The sequence below is a fragment of the Phalangium opilio genome, unplaced genomic scaffold (genome assembly GCF_054372755.1).
Source record: "Phalangium opilio isolate 3A_F unplaced genomic scaffold, DU_Popi_V2 ptg000060l_1, whole genome shotgun sequence".
Lineage (NCBI taxonomy): Eukaryota > Metazoa > Arthropoda > Arachnida > Opiliones > Phalangiidae > Phalangium > Phalangium opilio.
Genome location: NW_028324177.1, coordinates 8,521,195 through 8,538,027, shown reverse-complemented (window position 1 = coordinate 8,538,027; position 16,833 = coordinate 8,521,195).

The window sequence follows — 16,833 nt, the reverse complement described above, 5'->3', positions numbered from 1 at the left end:
TTTTTGCTAAGTTTTTTCCCCACTTAGTAGCTGTGTTTTAACACTTTGTTTAAAAATAATTTTGTCTATTATGCACTTTTCGACCCAGTTTGATTTGAAGACTCTGTTTTGTGTATTCTGAGGAACCTTTTAAAAATCAGAGAATTATAAAAATCAAAGCCTCAAGTTAGCTTTATATCTGTTCAGCGCCTCTGGCTGGATAACTAGAGACTGGATAACTTACGAAGGTTCGCAAAACCTACGCCAGGTGGCTCGATCGCAGCGTCATCTGACGGTGATTCTGTGAACTTTCGTAAGTTACCTAGTCTCAATATCAGAAGTTGGATATCTGCATATCTGTATAGTCACCACTACTGCCACCCACCCGGAAGCGGTTCACGGGTAGTTGAGCGGTTTTCAAAAGAGCGTTTTGGAATAAAGCGGTGCCCAAAACAGCGGTTTGCAAAACCGCGTGGAAGCAAAACCGCAGTCGCTGTTACCGCGTTTCTCAATACAGCGCTGTTTCCCAAAACAGCAGTTGCTGTTTCCGCGTTTCTCAATACAGCGCTATTTCTCAATACAGCGCTATTTCCCAAAACAGCGGTTGCTGTTTCCGCGTTTCTCAATGTAGCGCTATTTTCCCAACCAGCGGTTTAGCACTACAGCGTTTCATAACCGTTTGTGATCCTTAGGTTATTGACTGGTTCGCGGAATATATTTTGGAAAAGGTGGCAGAAAATTAATAACAGTATATTTTGGAAAAGGTGGCAGAAAATTAATAAGAGTATATTTTGGAAAAGGTGGCAGAAAATTAATAAGAGTATATTTTGGAAAAGGTGGAAGCTAATTAATAGAAAAATATTTTGGAAAAGGTGGCAGCTAATTAATCAGAGAATATTTTGGAAAAGGTGGAAGCTAATTAATAGAAAAATATTTTGGAAAAGGTGGCAGCTAATTAATCGGAGAATATTTTGGAAAAGGTGGCAGCTAATTATTAGGGGGATATTTTGGAAAACGTGGTAGGTAATTAATAGGAGAATATTTTGGAAAAGGTGGCAGCTAATTAATATGAGAATATTTTGGAAAAGGTGGCAGGTAATTATTAGGGGGATATTTTGGAAAAGGTGGTAGGTAATTAATGGGAGAATATTTTGGAAAAGGTGGCAGCTAAATAATAGGAGAATATTTTCGAAAAGGTGGCAGCTAATTTATAGGTGGATATTTTGGATAAGGTAAATTATAGGAGTTCAAATAACCCATCCCAACCAAACATTAAAACGCATTAACACACTAGACCACGAAACTGTTTGTTTGACAACCATTAAAATTCAAACCTAATGCTGAAATCAATACTAATTAGAGCTAGGCATTATCCATCCGTTATCCGTAAATTAGTGAATAATCGATTATCTATATATAAATGTTGTGGACATAATTCTATTTAATATACAACTTCTGTTGATAATTCTGGATTATGGATAATGATAAAATAACGTGGATAATGGATAGATAATGCCGAGCTCTAATACTTATACCTTCAACAATACGAAACAACGCTCAAGATATAAACGCTGTAATCAAAATGCGCTGAAACGAGAAATGGCTTTAATGGCAAACGCGTTTATGAAAAAGCCGTTTTGGACAATGCTGTTTTGATAACACGCCCAATCGATAACATACCTTTAAGGAAGACTTTCGGTAGGGCGTCAAAATACCCTTATGCAAATATTGTACAATAACCACGTAGCAGACTGAATCGTAGGTGATCATAAAAGCGATCGTTGTAGCCATTACCTGAAAACATAACTCTAAATATATAGTTTAGTAGAGAAGAATATCACTAAACTGAATATGCAGCTATTGGTATTTATTGATAAGCAACTCTAGGCGTTTAAATTAAAATACTAAACTATTCCAACGTTATCCAAAGTTTCATTCATAGCTAGGTTACCGTGTTATCACTATTTCTGGTTATACCATAGAGGATTATAAAATACGTCTTGGGTTGGACAAAGAACGAAGAAATAAACAACATGAGTGGAGTTGATAAATTGACTGAAAATTCAGATATTTAAACTTATCTGTAATTATTTTTTAATTGCATCCTTAATCACTATTTAAATCCATCAACTGATTAATGTTGATTAGTTTACTCCATCTAAATTATTATAAAAAAAATTACATGTTTTCGCTTTTTCAAAAACAATTCGATTTTCCAAAACATTTTGTTCTGAAATTAGTTGTTTTGTAGGGAGTGTGTTGAGGGATCAATATTGAATATATTAAATATTCTACTGACTTTCTTAAAAGAGCAAGCGATCTCTGACATAATTCGTAACTAAAATTTAAATAATTTTTATGGCGGATGCATAATCTCAGCAACATATAACCGATGTAAACTTCTTCTAAAGCAGAGTTGGAAATTTCACAAGCCAGAAACAATTAAAACTATGTTTGTCAAGGTGCTTACAAGTTATTGAACATCGACACGAAAACCCTTCATAGTAAGGAATTTAATTGTGAAATGTTTTCACAAAATGAAATTGTCATTGAAACCTTTTTCAAGTAATTTAAACGAAATAAAAAGATTAACTTTAAAATCGGTTAATTAGATTAAATTGTGACTAATAAAAATAAAGAAAAAGTGCAATATCTGTCAATTGATAAACCTCACTCATACCATTAGGTTTTTCGGCCTTGGTCCAGACCAAGAACTCTTTTTATAATCTATGCCACATCAGTCTTAATTTCAATTGTGTTGGGAATGTGACTTGTGTTATAGCCCTTACCAAAATGAAATGTGCTATAATCTATTTAGCAAGCTCTCAGTAAAATTATACTTCCAATCAGCTTATGTAAATTCCCTCTAGGAGGATCAGGCGTGCATTGATTAAGATTAAAGGAAAGGCAACCTAGCCTAACATAAAATTATCCCTAACCGTATCCAAATCTAACCTTACCTGATCTATCAAATCATAAATCAAATAGGTGTTAGGTTGCCAATTTATACTATTCATGATCAATACATATTCTTGATTATTATATACAATTTCTCCTAAAATATTGAACTTACAGTTTTGAAAACCTGTGGGACACCACAGAAGATCCGAGAGAGTATTCTTTCAGTACGGTATAAATGCTCGCTAAAAGTGGCCGTATGTAAATGTGGTATAGCTAATTTTCCACAGCTACTCTTTGATATTCTATGAGAGCGGTAGCTCTCTTAGTTAGGACTTCATACTGACTTTAAAGGGATAGAATCAAGGTTTCCCGACTAGTACAAGATGAGGGCAGTTTTAGGTAAAAAAATGTGCCTAAAATTATGTGTGCTAAAAAAATCGAATTAAAACTATTAAAATTAAGAAAAGTACGTTAGATATTTTGAAATTCAAACTAGCCGCGAAATGCCGCCCAACTTGTTTTTCACACAGTGACGTTGCTAATGTCTCTTGATTCATTGGTTGATTGGATATAGGAGAATGTAGGGAGCTCTAGACCACTGTATAGTAGCTTTTCACTTTCACTGGGAAGCGGCGCATTATTGAGAAGACCCTTGTAAACATAATTCTGATTTTTCATGTTTATTATCCTTTGTTTTCTTAACTCTCGGTTACGTTGTAGAGTTAGGATGATAGAGATTTATCAAAATTGTTACAGGTAATGTCCAAAACACCACATTTTTGCGGTATTTTGGCAAAAACTTAGCTTCCATGTATAATAATGGCATGCCTTTATTTTAGCCTAATGGCCCTAATCTAGGCTTTAACATATTTTTAATTGTAATTAAACATAGTAAAACTAGTGAAACTATTTACCTTACTTTATAACTTTCAAAGCATCCGTATCGAAATGAGTTATATTAATTTGGCGAAAATGCAGAATAGTATGAAAACTACTTTTAGGAGCAAATCTACTGTACCTCCGAGGGAGAAGAGGGTCGCTGGAGTAATTTAGACTTTTCGCTCGTGTTTTTGCAAACGACTGTAGAGGGGGCAGTGATCGGAGCGGCGCCGAAAACTAATACTTTTAAAAATAAATTAAAAATTGTTAAGTTATTAAAACTATCAATATCTATATATTTTTGAAAACGTAATTTTAGGTTCTATCTGATTTAAAAAAATGAAAGCTTTTCATTAGTAGTCAAAAGATCGATTCTATCCCTTTAATGAATAAGGAAGGTGTTTTGTTTGGATGTAACTTTTTGGTATTGTATTAACTGTTTTTAAAAAAATCCATAGAACTGCAATTTGGGTCCTCAATATGTGGTTAAAATTTCAAAGTTATCCACATAATAGTTTAATTTTTTTTTTAAATTAAGTTGCTAAGGTTGGTTTTCATTTGCTTAAAATTAACCAGACCTTTTTACGAAAAACTCGATATTTCCAATAGAAATAACATGGTATTTTTTCCAAAACATCTTTTTTGTCCAGTACCTTATAGACTTAAATATACGTTTGTTAGTCTTGAAAAGGGATTTAAATGAAAGGTAAAACATTTTACTAGAAGCTACGTGATTTTCATTGACTATAATTAAGTCTTAGTATGTTTAAGTTAAAATTTTTATAACTATTCCAGTCTGCGTAATTTAAGCATTGTAAAGAGTCAGTGTATGATGACAGCAGGTATAAAGCTTTTTTTTTTGGAATTTTCGTGGTGGTTGAAAAACAAGGGTAACCTACATTGTGCGAGCTAACAAGTTAAATTGGAAAAGGACCCCCACCCTAATATTTTAAGTTACCCACGGCCTTTGGGACAGTAAAAATAAGCGTGATTTAAAATGATTACCGACTACTGGTAATTAGCTAGATTACCGCTGCTGGTAATTAAGCTAGATTACCAATGACTGGTAATTAAGCTAGATTACCGAATCTTGGTAATTAAGCTGGATGACCGACTGCTGGTAATTAAGATGGATGACAGACTGCTGGAAATTAATCTAGATTACCTGTGGCTGGTAATTAGGCTAGATTATCGGTGGCTGGTAATTAAGCTAGATTACCGGTGGCTGGTAATGAGGCTAGATTACAGGTGGCTGGTAATTAATCTAAATTTCTGGTGGCTAGTAATTCAGCTAGATTACCGCTGCTGGTAATTAGGCTAGATTACCGCTGGTTGGTAATTAAGCTACACTAACTCTGGCTAGTGATTAAACTAGATTACCGGTTCCTGGAAATTATGCTAGACTACCGATTTCAGGTAATTAAGTAAGATTACCAGTGGCTGGTAATTAAGATAGATTCCCGATGACTGGTAATAAAGCTAGATTAACGGTGGCTGGTAATTGAGCTAGATTACCGGCGCCTGGCAATTGAGCTAGATAAGAGGTGGCTGGTAATTAAGCTTTATTACTCTCCCACGGTTTCTGAACAATTTTAATTAATATTAAGACTGAAGTTACAGATATTAATAAAAACTGTCTGTGTAGTCAAAGACGGAAAAGTGTGAAAGATAAGTGTAGAAAATTAATTGCCTGATGTGACAGATATTCAAATGTTTACTTTTGAAGACACGATCATAAAACCTCAATTATTTGAAAAAATTCTTGTTTACGTTTTTTGACCAAATTTTCTTAGTCCTAAGTATTTTTCAACATTATTATTTATTACACTTAAGTAATTTGCTCTTAATAGTAGTTCTTGAAAAAATGGCATCTTCAAGTATTATTAAGGGTTACTGGTATGATACTTGGTTTTATTTTTTGACAAACATTTGCTCTTAGGTGGTTCAAATACTTCGATTTTTTATACATATATTTTAAAATTGGAAATATTGCGAAGCGTAAAATTACAAAGGCCGTTTGAACCGGACGTAGTTATTAGTGTCGAAAAGGTGTTTAGATAGATAGTGATCTTTTAGGAGCTATACATCACGTTAATTTTGATGCTTCTAAAATTTTAAAATTAACGAACACGATTTGTTAAGCTATCAACGATTTTCTGTCCTTTTTATCCTCCTTATAGGGCCTAATGCGCAAAATTAGTTGTAAGTTCTTGATAGAAAATAAAATGCATACGCGTACAATTTTTAAAATGACGCACATGTTTCGTGATAAAATAAAAATAAATTTGGTAAAAAAACTAAGACAAGAATTTTTTTAAATAATTAATGTTTTAGGATCGTGTCTTCAAAAGTAAAAATTTGAATATCTGTTACTTCAGGCAATTAATTTTCTACGTTGATCTTTCACTCTTTCCCGTCTTTGACTACAAAGACAGTTTTTATTAATATATTACCGACAGGACGGTATTTGTTTTTCCAAAATATGAACCGGTAACTTCACATAACTCCAGGGCAACAAAATTCTTTTCTAGTCGTTTTTACGTATCATAAAATTAACATAATTATTTCTTCCTAGCAATTTTTAAGAAATTGAAATGGATAACATTTTTCTTTACTCAACCCGATCTGTAAGTTTTCTACCAATCCAGGATCACTTGTCATAGCTAGGGGTGTGCGGGTAGCGATTAATCGGACATCGAATCCGGTTCAATTTTAAAATCTTTGCTTCTGGGGTATCGAGGTAATTGGGCTTAGCCGAAAAATGGTTTTCGAGTAGCCGTTGGATATTAGAAGTTTTAAGGAATACTTATCGGGTAAAAGGATTATAATTGACATCTGCCAATTTAAGAAACAATACCATTAATAAACGAAATATTCAACGAAACTACTGAAAATTTCAAACTTATAGTAGGTTATTTCTCTGTTAGTTTAGCTTTCTTTTAGTTTGGTTTCTTTTACAAAAATCAGTTGGTCATCAAAAATAAAATAGCTTTATGGCAGATACTATCGTCGAATCATATTGGCTTAAAATCTCAACATAGGATTTTCGTACAGTAATTAAATGGGTGCGCAAATGGTACCCGTGGTCCAGGGCTAAAAAACCGGGTTTTATTTAAAAAAAACCAGTCCGCCGGGTTTTATTGCGTTTTTGGTTTTTTATCTGTAGCAATACCTGCACAACCCTAGTCCTAGCATTTCATATGAAGTCAAAGCGTTGTTGTACCCAAACAAGTTTTTTTTTCCTTTTTTTACAACTTTAGCATCACGATAATAATAGGAAAACCAAAACATTTTGGAATGATAGACAAAACTTTTACATTCAGGACTACATTATGGATAAACTGTCCAACAACCATAACATCAGGTACTGTAAATCTCTTCTATAAAAATCAAAGTTTTTGTGAGTTGAACCTAGTAGCACAGTCGACTTCCCAACGACGTTTTGTTTCGAGGTCCAACCGACAATGACGAAAAAGCGTCTTTGGGCTTTCGTTTATTCCGTTGTAATGTCCTAGCTATAAAAACTTCAACCCAACTGTTCCGAAAATAAAGTTTGCTGACTGTGATACCGACCCTTAAAAATAACTGAGCAAACACTTTTTTAATCTTCATCTTAAGTCGGATTTTTAAATTTTTAAAGGTGGTTTCATCGGCTTACATAGGTTGGATTCATCGTCTTTTAAAGATCGGTTACATCAACATTTAAAGCAATTGTCGATTCCTGTTGCACTTTTAACATTCTGGGTGATCTTAACACACAAATTTCGATTCCTGTTTCACCCTTAACATTCTGGGTGATCTTAACACACAAATTGCGATTCCTGTTGCACCCTTAACATTCTGGGTTATCTTTACACACAAATTTCTCTTTGCCAAAGGCAGAAGGCAATCAAAACTCAACCATAAGGGCTGAGCTAAAACTAGCCTTTGCTAAGCTTAGAGGGCCAGTCAACTCCACCCCTAAATTAAGGGTGAATCTAGTGGCATTTGTATAAATGAATCCCAAGCGAAGCCTTTCTTTAAACGTTGGTTTTATCGACTTTCAAAGATCGGTTTCGTCGACATCTAGAGATCGGTTTCGTCGATATTTAAAGGTTTTTTCGTCGGCATTTGAAAGTCGGCTTCGTTGAGTTACAAATGACTGTTTCGTCGAGTTACAAAATGACGGTCTCGTCGAGTTACAAAATGACGGTTTCGTCGGCAATTACAGGAAGGATTCGTCAACTTTCGAAACTGGGTTTCCTCGTTTGTTTAGATATGTTATTAATTTTCTTACATTTTGGAAAAGGGCTGACTTACACGCAGTTTAGTAAGTCGCTTACCTGTCTTGTGGCCGGCTAGCTTTTTTAATACGGTTTTACCAATCACTGAATAGTGATCTTAGCAATATTTTGATAGTAGGCTTACCAATGACATTTTTTATCGTGAACCAGAGTTGATAGTTTTGAACTTACTAGCTTATAACATTCTTAAAACCATCGCCAATTTATTTTATAAATCTAGCCATAGAAAAGTAAATCTATTAGAAGGATTAAACTTCGTGTACTATTATAAAAAATACAATGCATCTTAAACATTGAAAAATCTCTCCGGTTATTTTAATAAGTCAATCGATCAATGCCATTACAACATTTAGTTCACGTAGCTAACCTTAAAAAGGAATTGTAAAAACTATAGAGTAGGAATGAAGTCATAAATGCCGAGATGATCGTTAATTTAATATATATTAATATATATATATAAATATATTTTATCCTTAAACATGTGCATCATTTTAAAAATAGAAAACGTATGCATTTTATTTTCTTTTTAAAATTTAGAGCTAGTTTGAGTATTCGGGCCTATAAGGAGAATAAAATGGAGAGAAAATCGTTCATAGCAGACAAAATAAAATAAGCATGAAAACTTAACAAAACGTGTTCGTTAATTTTAAAGTTTTCGAGTTTTCAAAAATTTACGTGTTGTATCTCTCTCAAAAGATCACGATCAAGCTATATATCCTTTTGACTCTAATAACTACATCACAGTCAAAGGGCGAATGTAATTTTTGGTTCGCAATATTTTCAATTTTGAAATATAAAAATAAATACTTCTAGCTCTATTTTTCAGATATCCGAGAATTGGAACTTCCTCGAAGCAAATGTTTCTCGAAAATAAACAGTAGTATCAAGGTAGTTTCTCTGAAATTTTTGTGAAAAAAACTAAGATAAGAATTTTTTTCAAATAATTGATGTTTTATAATCACGTCTTCAAAAATGAAAATTTGAATATCTGTTACTTCAAACAATTAAATTTCTACACTTATCTCTTACTTTTTCGCGTCTTTGTGTACAAAGACATTTTTTATTAATATCTGTCACTTCAGTCTTAATATGAATTAAATAGATTCCGAAGACTTAGGCTAAAAAAATATTACGTAGACCTGTGTACAAAAACAATCTATACACCTGTGCACAAACATATTCCATAGACCTGTGCTGGGTGACCACATTTGCTAAATTTTAATTTTTTTCCTATTTTCGGATGTCTTCCTATTAGTTCGTATAATTTTCCTATATTTTCCTATTTTTTGAAATTGTAGATATTTTGCGCGCTCTCACTTTTGAATTTTTTTATATATCACTCAAAACCGAAATTTGACAGAAAGTAATGCCGATTTCCACTAGTTACTAGCAATCAGCCACCGTGGATTTACAATACAGGCTAACGCTTCTGTGATTCAGATATTCCGATAGTGTTTTAAGTTTAAGTTTATCTATATAAACATGAGTGAATCATATACTAGCTCCCTATAAGTTACTCAGTCACACTGGCCTAATGTATCAAGGCCGACTATATTAGAAGAGGCCGATGCACGCTAAATATTTCACCAGTTTTTGGGGGTCCTTTGAATTCGCCGAAAGCTGCCACCGTGGCGCTTTTCGTTTTTTCATTTTACGTCACTATGACGTAACTCGAGGAAATTCAAAATATTTTCGCGCCCTTTAAAAGGGAGGTTTTGGGGTGGAGTACCGTGGGAGCAAAGAGAGAACAGAAAAGACGAGTAGCCGAAGCCCGATTCCGAAGGATCATCCCAAATTCCCAACCGCTAAGGAAGGAAATGGTTGAAAGGTTGGTAATAATTTATAATTAACAGTTGAAAGTTATATATGTCCATAAGTCATCCCTTTCTAAATAAACATTTGAAAAAGAGAGATTTAGGTAGATTATAGCATAGTTAACAGTGTCACAAATCACAATTATGTTAAGCCTTGGTTTATAAAAACTATGTTGCAAATTGCAATTTTTAAATTGTTTTAGTTTTCAAAACTACTGCCTACGATATTATTAATTTATTGTCTTTTTTAGGTTATGATTTAGGATCTCAAAAATGGGAAAATGTGCAGTACCATCCTGCAATGAAACGGATGAAGTTCATAGAAAGAAGCGAAATCGCGATGAAGAGCGAAAAAGTATAAGTTACTTCAGTTTTCCTAAAGACAAGGAGAAAAGAGCTAAATATTTACGTGCAATATTTGGGAAAACTCCATATGATGATGTTAGTGATATTGAGAAAGACATAGAAGTAAATAAAAAATATGTTGTAAGCATTTCCATGTAGGGGACTTTAGTATTTCTTGTACCAAAGTTAAAAGACTAGTACCTTCTGCGGTCCCATTATTTTCAACCGAAAATATTGGCCAAAATTTGAAGAAAAAAGTCAAAGTATCATCTGTACCTTTATCCCCAATTGGAAATTTTTCACTTTTAAATGCTCGAAACACCTTAACTACACACCTCAACAACAGCCGAACTAGTGATTATTTTCCTGAGAAATTTAATCTCTCTCCATCAAAGCACTCTAGTCGAATATCTACTGAAGCGAAATTACCGCCTGAAGATATAAGTAATCAATCACCATACCAATCCTTTAAATTAAACCTCACCTCATCAAACCATCCTAGTCAAACATCTACTAAAAGTTCATTTTACTTATCACCCGAAGAAGTAGAAAAGAACAAATCTTATCGTTCAACCAAATTTGATTTGCCACGAGTTAGGTTAACTTTTGATGGTGAAGATTTATCTCCAATTAAGCTTAAATGTATTCCAGTCGAAGAAACAGAAAATCAAAACTACTTATTTGAAGTAGACGCAACTACTATTGAAAACCTGGAGGAAGAAATAGGAACCACAAACTCTTCTGAAAATTCGGGAATCTCAACCGTTTTGTCCGAGGCAGCTAATAATATTTCAAAGAAAGATGCGACCACACAAGCAAGCCCTATTATTAGAAAAACTACAGTCAAAACATCAGTACGGAAGGTTGGAAAACGTAACTATAAATTAAAGCAACAAGTCAGCAGCTTGCACAAAAAAATTGTAACACTCACTTCAAAAATCGAGAGGTTGGAAAAAGAAACCAAAAATACAGACTACTCCAATTTTAAGAAAATCATGGATGCTTCCCTTAATAATGATACTAGAGCTAACTTCCTAATGGAGCAAATTCGGTTGTTTGGGAAAAGAAGTCTCCCGTATGAGGAATCTACCTTAAGGATATGTGGTCTCACTTTCAAGAAATCCCCAGTTGCATACCTTTTTATGAGAGAGCTCAATATTATTCATTTACCTCACCGAGTAACATTGAAAAGGTACATTGGTCATGCATCCGGCGAAGAAGGAGTAACGTCATTAGTTAAAGAAAGACTAAGAACTGAAGCTGCAAAACTAAAAAATGACCACGAACGACTAGGTTCACTAATTCCTGATGTAATGAAAATCAAACCAAAGCTGGTTTATGACAGAACCCTCGACACTTTTTTGGAGAGACAACACTGTCCAAAGCTGAAGGAAATGGAAACAAACTGGCCACCCATTTGCTATGCTTTGTATTCCAGGGAATTTCAACCAAATTCAAGCTACCAGTAGCGTATTTTTTCACGGCTAATCATACATGGAAGTTTTACTTCCGCATTTTAGTAAACCATTAACTTGGAAATGCAATTCGTCTTTACCTCAAGTCTTGCTTGAAAAATTTATTAGGCCACTTTTAACCAATCACGCTAACGACATAACAGACGTAAATGAAAAACGTAAAATTTTATACAGGAAGCCTTTGTCAAGGAAAGTTTTAAAAGTATGAGAGGAATTAAAATTAAATAAGGGTGAAAAGGGATTTAACATTTATAGTCATTTGTTAGCGAAACATAACACGTTAAAATTTAAGTAAGGTTGAAAAATGAATAACCGTTTATAGGCAGCTTCTCAAAGTGTTAAAACATCCTGTAATAAGTCAAATAATAAGTGATATTTACTTCAATTAAGTCAAATTTACTAAACTTTTATGTGATACATTACTTAATTTTGCTATTAGTTTTTGACTTAATTGTACCTGACAATGTAGATAATTTCTTCAATTTGTCAAAAATCTACTATAACTTTTTGTGATACATTACTTAATTTTGCCATTAGTTTTAGACTTAATTGCACCTGACAATGTTATTTGAATATATCATAATCAAACGTTATTATAACAAGTTCCTAGTTTAAATAAATGTTTTTTAATCCTCGCTGTAAATTATTCCTAGTTGTTTTTAATTGATAATAAAAAGCCTAGTCAACATTTGTGCAATGTGAATTTAAGTGATTCCTGAATTAACTATTGGACATAAAAAATAAATCAATTGTTAATTAGATATAATTAAAGTGAAGATAGTTTTTAGATTTGATATTAACCCCAGAGTTATAACATTTAAAAATGACACTCATTTATAACAGGTTTTCTTTGGGAAAAACTAAAATTTTGATCTGGAAAAAGTTGCCATTTTGGCGCGAAATTCTAAGACATTTAAATTTTGCAAAAATGAACAGCGCCATCTACCAATTCAAAGTGGCAGGCAAGGAGAGGTGTGTCCCCCTCTCCCGCTATAGCGTGCATCGGCCTCTTCTAATATAGTCGGCCTTGAATGTATCCAGCATTTTCTTCCGAATAGTAGTCGAGAGGAGGGGAGGCGGGTGAAAGTGATAGTAGACGCCGCCCTCTCTTAGGGCTTTGAAATTAATATATCGAGAACTTGAAAGTGACGATAGTTCCAAATGGTATTAACGGTTTTGGAGGTTTGACTTCTTTGCGTCACATTCATTCTTTTGCTTATTGAAAAATAATTTTGGTTTCACAACAGGCTTCGTTAAAAATGGGTTGGGCCTTTCTTTAAGTTTTTCTATTAGTTCTTTAGACGCATTATTAAAAAGTTTAGTATGACTATTAAGTTGTTGTTTAGCTCTTATTTTTTGATAAAGTTTGGTTCTCTCACCATAAATAGTTCCTGCCTCTGAATGTTGCCTACGGAATAAAATTTTTTATTCCGTAGGCAACGCTCTGAAGTCTGAATTTGAATGAGTTTCTATCATTTGGGCTTCGTCAAAAAATATCCAAAATTCTGCCTTTTTAATGCGAAAAAAATAACTTCCTATTGCGCCAACCCTAACCCATTAAAATAATTTCAAAGATAAAATACGACTCTGAACCGTCCGCAAACAATCACAACATTTCTAAAACGTCGTATGCTTATACTAACTACCTTTCAGTTCAAAGTTTCATTGGTTGATCTCCTTTTGCGGGTTTTTACCGGAAATACGTAAGCGCCGGGAGAAGTGTTATTTTCTCTCACTTTAGGTCGCATATAGGTAACACTTTTTTGGCGGGAAGAAAACGCTGGTAACATTAGGCCAGTGTGGCTGAGTAACTTATAGGGAGCTAGTATATGATTCTTTCATGATATAAATCAAAGTCCTGACTGACTGACAGACTGACTGATAATCATCGCCCAGCCCAAACCGCTGGCCCCAGAAGGCTGAAAATTTGGAGGAACGTTACTCGTAAGTAATAGGCGCGTACTAAGAAAGATTTTTCCAATCCGCCACCATCTTAATAGATGGCGCCCAGAAATGTAGCAAATCTTCTCTTTGAAAGAAAGTCCGCGCGTTTCAACCGATTTCACAAAAATTTAGTACACTGGATTCCTTTAACCTATAGACGGGCTGAATGGTCTTTCGGGATCGATATGTTGCCATCATTTTAAATGGCGGCCAGATATTAAAAAACCCTTCTTTATAGAATGTCTGCGTGTAAATAATAAAAAAAGTCCCGACGAGCTGATGGGCGACGCCGAGTGCCTTCGCTCCTAGGATGCTACAAAAATTTTAGTCGAATCAGTAAAATGTACTCATACTTGATGGAAGTTCTTACTACACTCAAGCGATGCCGCGGGTAACAGCTAGTCTCCTATAATTTCCTGTAAATCAATTGTAAATTTCCTATTTTCCTATAACTATTACAAGGCTTTGTTGTGGTCACCCTGCCTGTGCACAAACATATTTCGTAGAGCTGTACACATACAGATACCATAGACTTGTGAAAACACATGTCATATAATTATGTACAAACAGAGCCCGTAGACTTGTGCACAAACAGATCCCTTAGAATTGAGCACAAACTGATGTCATAGACTTGCGCACAAACTGATGTCATAGACTTGCGCACAAACTGATGTCATAGACTTGCGCACAAACTGATGTCATATACTTACGCACACACTGATGTCATATACTTACGCACACACTGATGTCATATACTTACGCACACACTGATTTCATAGACTTGCGCACAAACAGATGTCATAAACATAAAAAGAGATGTTATATACCTGTACACAAAAAGATTCCATGGACCTCTGCACAAAAACATTCCATACCCCTATGCTCAAAAATGTGCTCAAGAATATCTCGTACATCATTGCACAAAAATGCTGCATATCCATTTGCATAAAAATATCCCGTATCCATTTGCAGAAAAATGTTCTTTAGACCTGTGCACAAACAGATGCAGTGGCCTTTGCAAAAACAGATTCCTTAGGCCTTTGCACAAACCGATTCAGTAGGCCTATGCACAAAAATATTCCGTAGACCTGTGCACAAACAGATTCCGGAGACTTGTACACAAACGGAAGTCACAGGGTTGTGCACAAACAGATGTCATAGACTTGCGCAAAAAATACATCATAGACTTGCGCAAAAAGAGATGTCATGGATATGTGCACATCAGATTCCATGGACTAGTGCAAAAACAGAAGTCTTAGACTTGTTTACAAACAGAAGTCTTAGACTTGTTTACAAACAGAAGTCTTAGACTTGTTTACAAACAGAAGTCTTAGACTTGTTTACAAACAGAAGTCTTAGACTTGTTTACAAACAGAAGTCTTAGACTTGTTTACAAACAGAAGTCTTAGACTTGTTTACAAACAGAAGTCTTAGACTTGTTTACAAACAGAAGTCATAGACCTGTTTACATAAAGATTCCATAGACCGATTTACATAAAGATTCCATAGACCTGTTTACATAAAGATTCCATAGACCTGTTTAAAAAAAGATTCCATACCCATTTGCACAAAACAATTCCATACCCATTTGCACAAAACGATTCCATACCCATTTGCACAAAACGATTGCATACCCATTTGCACAAAACGATTCCATAGACCTGTGCACAAAGAGATTCCATAGACCTGTGCCCAAAGAGATTCCATAAAACTGTGCACAAAAAGATTCCCTAGCCCTGTGCTCAAAAAATTTGCCGTAGGCCTGTGCACAAACAGATGCCGTAGACCTGTAAAGAAACAGATTCCGTAAACCTGTGCACAAACAGATGCCGTAGGCCTGTGTACAAACAGATTCCGGAGATCCGTACACAAGTGGAGTCACAGGCTTGTGCACAAGTGGAAGTCACAGGCTTGTGCACAAGTGGAAGTCACAGGCTTGTGCACAAGTGGAAGTCACAGGCTTGTGCACAAGTGGAAGTCACAGGCTTGTGCACAAGTGGAAGTCACAGGCTTGTGCACAAGTGGAAGTCACAGGCTTGTGCACAACATATGTCATAGAGATGTTCAAACCAGATTCCATAGTTTTGTGCACAAACAGAAGTCATAGACCTGTGCACAAAAAACATTCTATAGACTTGTGCACATCAAGTTTCCATAGACCTGTGCACAAAAGATCTCATGTAGATGTGCATAAAAGATTTCATGGAACTGTGCACAAAACATTATATAGGCTTGTGCACGTAAAGATTCCTTAGACCTGTGTACATAAAGATTTAATACCCATAGCACAAAACTATTCCATAACCATTTGCACAGAAATATTCCCTAGATCTGCGCACAAAAATATTTCATAAAACTGTGCTAAAAGGGTTCCATTGACCTATGCACAAAATATTCTATTGGCTTTTGTATAAACATGTGACATAGACCTGTGTACAAAAACATGCCTTGGACCTGTTCAGAAACATTCCATACCCCTATATGCTCAAAAATATTCCACACCCATTTGCACAAACACTTTCCGTAGACCCGTGCACAAACAGATGCTGTAGACTAGCGCATAAACAGATTCCATAGATTTGCGCACAAATATATTACGTAGACTCGTGCACAAATAGATTCCACAGACTTGTACACAAACAGAAGTCACACGGTTTTGCACAATCCGATGTTATAGACGTGTGCACAAACAGATATCATATGCTTGTGTAAAAACTGATTTCATAGACTTGCTCAAAAAGAGATGTCATCGATTCCGTAGACTTGTGCACAAACATATTTTGTAAACCTGTACACACACAAATACCATAGACTTGTGCAAAAATAGATGTCAAATATTTGTGCAAAAACACATCCCTTAGACTTTTGCACAAACTGATGCCATAGACTTGTGCAGAATCATATGTCCTAGACCGGTGTACACAACATTCTATAGATTTGTGCACAAACATGAGTCATATACCTGTACACAAAAAATATTTCACGAACTTCTGCAAAAAAACATTCCATATACCTGTACCCAAAAATATTCCATTGACCTCTGCACAAAAACATTCCATTGACCTCTGCACAAAAACATTCCATAACCCTATGCTCAAAAATTTTCCTTACCCATTTGCACAAAAACATCACGTTCACCTGTGCACAAAAATATCACGTACGCCTACAGATGAGTTAGACTTGTGAACAAACAGATGCTTTAGACTTGTGCAC